The following is a 5,143-nucleotide window of genomic DNA, read 5'->3' as shown; positions in this document are numbered from 1 at the left end:
TGACAACATACACATTGTCTGTTAAATGAGGCACGACGCTTTCAGTTTTTCTGCAACTCGTCCAAAATGCTGCAGCCTGGCTCACAAGTGTCTGTCGAGGAAAGGGATTGCATTGTCTTGTTTCAACCGCATTGCAATGGAGGCAAAGGATAATCAGTCATATTCCATAATTATTATTTTTCTTCTAAACAGATCCGATTAATCAGATTAAAGACTAAAAGCAACAATGAACTGATCCAACTAACAAGTGTCTCCTGTGTATCTAAAACACATCAATGAGCAAAGTGCAAAGTGAAATGTACTGTCTTGATCTTTTCACAGGATTTGTTGACAAATAAAGAAAATTTACAATATGGCCTTTCATTTTAGTCACAGACATTATTGAATGTTTTAAAGTATTACATGGTCTAGCCTTTGGCATTCAGTATGTGTCTATCTCTGAACTCCTGTCACCTCACATTGCAAATAATATGCTTCTGAATATTCCATAAATACTTCTATATTAATTCAGGTTTTGGTTAAAAGAATCAGCTCTGAGTTTGTCAGATTAGGCCAAAAGTCAGAAGTGGCAATACTGGAATTCTGTTGGCAGTAAACATTACATGATATCTTTTATTTTTATTTTGTGAAAGTATATACGTGTGTGTGAGTGTGTGTGTGTGTGTGTGTGTGTATATATATATATAAATATATTCCTAATTTGATAATATATAACATTATTATAGTGTACTAATGGAATATGTCTGTTAAGAACGCATGCAATATTTATGCTTTAACAGTAAGAACAGTGTGAAAATACATATTAAAACATAATGCAGAAGATTATATCCAGAAGAATTGCCATGATACACACTGTATATATGTCAACATAACACCTTGAAAAAAGCTGGTGTGACAATGAACGTTTTGAGGTAACATGTTTCCCTGATGCTCGTCTGCGACCTGTTAGACGGTCACACATGCTGGTACAGCCGTCAATCTGCTCTAAGTAGAATGCTTTAATGTGCAGTGACCTCCGCGATTATGAAAGATTATCAAAGCAGTTTCCTCCCTCTCGAGCTTTCTGCATATTAACCATGACCCGACGCGAACCGGCAGCCATGATGTCACACTGTTCGCTTATCAAGTGTCTCAGCTCATGTCGTGACTGTTACAGCTGTTAGTCTGTGCTGTGCTTGGATACCTGCCACCATGAATGTCTTTGCCCAGGTGTTCACTCTACTAGCGGGTAAAGGTCTATAATTTGGGAGGATCAATGCAGACTAAAACGGAAGACAGTACTTTTATGACACCTCAATCCTCCTGTTAAATCATATGAGTTGAACAGAAGCAGAACGCGTTGCAATACTGCAAAAAGGCTGGCGAGATATAGAGACCAAAAAAACGGACTCACATCCACATTACACAAACTGACTCTTTATTTTGTTTGTGTAAGGTGTTAGATAAGATAACAAATTAATTCTTACTGATCCGCGTCAGAGATCAGCCTGCTCTCTCAAATCCCACAGCATCACCTGGGCTCCTGTGCCGCGGCGTTTTGTTGCCAAGCTGTCCTCACCCCACCTGCCCTACCTGACTCACAGGTGGCTGAGAGCCAAGACTGGCAGACAACTGGAGGGGAAACCTGTCACCATCTGGAACATCACCGGCTGCGGGTAACAGCCACGGCCGGCGGCCCTTGGCGATTGTGTGAAGACCAATATCCAGTGGAGGAGAAACTGTTTGTTACTTCTGCAAAATTCAAATTTCAGCCTTTACAACATTGTTAAAAGGGCAAATAAAACGTAAAATGTGCTAGACCTCAGAAGGCAGCTGGTATTCACCAGAGAGATTACAACAAAACAGAGCTATCTATCTATCTATCTATCTATCACAGGTTGTGATCACATCAGAGGACACAGTTCATGATTATATCTTCCTGATTATTTTAATTTTACAGTCAACTGTGTGGCTGGTTTTTTGTCCCCTTTTATTTAAGTATCAAATGGGCCATAACAATAACTGACATTCTTCTCCTTTCGTCAAGGGTTTAAAAAATCCCTTCAGATAATCTGAAATATATGAATACTGGTATGAGATGTAAATGGACTGTATTTATATAGCGCTTTGCTAGTCATATAGACCACTCAAAGCGCTTCACAAAGTCACACACATTCATACAGCGTTGCTATTTACCGCACTTTACATGTGATGAAGAAAATAGCCGCCAGAGGCAATATTAGGGTTAAGTGTCTTGCTCAAGGACACATCGGCATGTGGACTGGCGGAACCGCCAACCTTTCTCTATTAAGAACGACTCTACCTCCTGAGCCACAGGAGGTAGATCCTAAAACGTTACAAAATAAACTTTTTACCAGGGAATCTGTACCATGAGGTATAGAGTAGCACTGTTATCTCATGAGTCATATTCAACCCACCGCGGGAATCATGATGATTTCTCTTCTTGTGAAACGAGATTGGAAAATGCCATGCCGTGGTAGCCAACTTATTTCAGGCTTCTGGGATGAAGTCCTGCTCTGGTCCTACAGGGGGAGGTGTCACTCTACAGGGTCTGCAGCACAAGCCTGGGATATAGGGAAGATGAGAGATGGAGGAAGAGGGCAGCTGAGGTGAGAGGCTGGGTGGCAGCCGCAGTGTAAAACCTCACCACAGCCCCAGCAGGGAAATTTAATCAGCTGTTTCAGAGACTCTCTGGGCCCTGCATCACTCTCTCTCTTTCACACACACACACGCACGCACGCACGCACGCACGCACGCACGCACGCACACACGCACACACACACACACACACACACACACACACACACACACACACACACACACTCTCTCTCTCTCTCTCTTCTCTCTATCTCTCTCATTTTGAAGTGATGTGCCTCATCTCATTATCTTCAACCAGGTATGTAGAGGTTTGAAAAGATCCGGTGAACACAGGTGAGTTCTTTTCCCTGCATGGCAACATGGTTAAGTTGTATTTTGCTTGTGGATGACTTCACTCTTGGCTTGCCTTGTGGGTATTCTGCCTACTTCAGATGATTTTTATCATATTGCTGTTTTCTAATTAAATATGTGTTTGGTTATGAGCGACTTTAGTGTGAACGTGAATGCCATTAGTATACTGTATTTATTTAAAGTTGAACTTTTTTTCTGATTATTATGAATCAATTCACTACTGCCCTAAGAACTTACTTCAGGCAATATCTTTGACAACTCGTGGGACTCGCTCATAGTCTTTCAATTACAATGCTCAACTCGGAATGGATGAACTTCGAGGTTCCACCAACCTTAAGGCAGAATGGACGCATGGTAATAGTGTCAGAAGAAGATCTATCAAGAGTCTTCAAATTGCAAAGCATCCAAAAGAAATTAAATCTTTCATAAAGAGAAAACCCTCACAGAGAAGAATGCTTGGATTGTATCTGACTTCAGATACAGTAAAGAGATACATAGTAAAAGATACGGTGCATTGGGAAAAAAATGGCAAGGAACCTAGGTAAAAATCAGATCAGATAAAGATCTTTTACTTAAAAGTCGCACTATTGTACAGCACAGAAACACTTTTGCGCCAAACTATACTTGAAGTACTAAATGTAAAAGTACTCATGATGCAGAATGGCATATTTTAGAAGAATGTATTGTAATAATTGGCCTATAATTACTAATAGCTTAATGTGTACATCACTTCATTATTGAGGCTGGTCACGTTGGAGCTTATATTGATTATTTTATACAGTGCCTTGGCTTGTCTTTGCCCTAAGGGATCAATAAAGTCAGAAACACTCTATAATACAGCTTGCGATCGAGGGTGTAGTACACTTAATCTTTTATTATACATTAAGAAGAAGGTTTTGAACAACGTCTCAAACCTCAGTTATGTTTACCACGTAGGTACCCATGTAGCATTAACAAAAAAAAAATCCTTTAAAAAAGGTTATCAGATGAATATTGAGTAAATAGTTACCTCTGAAGTGTAGTGGAGTGGACGAATAAAGTGTCTGTCTGCATATTTATCAAGTATTTATTAATCATTTCATCCATTCTTTAACTCGTTTGTTGAGTTTCATTCGTTATTGTTTTGTCCTCCTTCATAGCGATGTGAAACCAGTGTGTTCACATACTTGGCCAAGAATGCCTAATGTTCAAATAAAGTTAGTCAAATGAAGATAAAAGTGTCCCAAAATTGTACTTTGTTACAGGCTTGTACTCAGTTACTTTCCACCATCGATTCTATAATGTTCAGTTTTTGTTCTTTTATATATGTATATATATATATATATATATACACACACAAAGCACCACAAACTACAGCCTCCAAAATGATCATCAACCCATCTCTGAAACAGTTACAACAGCAGCCGAACACCCTCCAGCCTCCAGGGTATATAGCAGGGCTGTGTACCTTACTGTACCTAATAAACTGAGTGTGAATCCAAAATGGCGGGATATTTAAACTGCTGCTTCCGCGTGCGCTCGCTTGTCGGCGTTGCTAGGATACCACTACTAGTGCGCCTGTTAATGAAGCTCACCTGTCGGACTGCGTCGCTTCACGTCGGCAAAATATTCAGGTCCGCTCGTCGGCACGTCCCCTCACGAGCTCCGGACCTCGAACCACCACTTCCAGCGGGGAGTCGTGCTCGTCCTCACCGGGGCCGGGGACAGCTAGAGACCGCGGACTCCCTTCGCTGCGCCGTCCGCCGATTCTGCTGCTGCTACTGCCCCTGCTTTGTCACTCCAACAAGCTAAGTATTAGCCGCCGTTGCTAACAAGCACGCTGTGCGTTAAAGGGATAGTTCAGTGATTTTGAAGTGGGGTTGTATGAGTTACTTATGCATAGTCATAGTCCCCGCTGCAACAGTGGGACTGAGACTTACACTACTTCCATTTCCCCTCCAAACTCCGTTAATGACATCCCTGATCACCATCTCCATATGGTAACATATTAATTATGCATAAGTTACTCATACAACCCCACTTCAAAATCACTGAACTATCCCTTTAATAGTACCATTTCCCCTTAGAGGTTTGGTCATTTGCTTCAGTGTAAACTGTGGATTAACGAATTTGTTGTGATGGCAGAGATTGTGTTTCAGTTGGTTGTCGTTTGACACAAACACACACACACACACACACACACACACACACACAC

At 41.1% G+C, this 5,143-nt stretch overlaps 1 long non-coding RNA gene across 1 annotated transcript; it reads right to left on the bottom strand.

The window, feature by feature from the left end:
• Positions 1 to 1,396: 1,396 nt before the first annotated feature.
• On the bottom strand, positions 1,397 to 4,761 carry LOC118286120. The gene is made up of 3 exons (XR_004785317.2): positions 4,524 to 4,761; positions 2,418 to 2,564; positions 1,397 to 1,731 (listed from the first exon to the last, which is right to left on the bottom strand). It is a non-coding gene; the product is annotated as an uncharacterized LOC118286120 (long non-coding RNA).
• Positions 4,762 to 5,143: the final 382 nt, after the last annotated feature.

The sequence above is a fragment of the Scophthalmus maximus genome, chromosome 15, assembly GCF_022379125.1.
Source record: "Scophthalmus maximus strain ysfricsl-2021 chromosome 15, ASM2237912v1, whole genome shotgun sequence".
Lineage (NCBI taxonomy): Eukaryota > Metazoa > Chordata > Actinopteri > Pleuronectiformes > Scophthalmidae > Scophthalmus > Scophthalmus maximus.
This window is presented reverse-complemented; position numbering and strand designations above follow the sequence as displayed.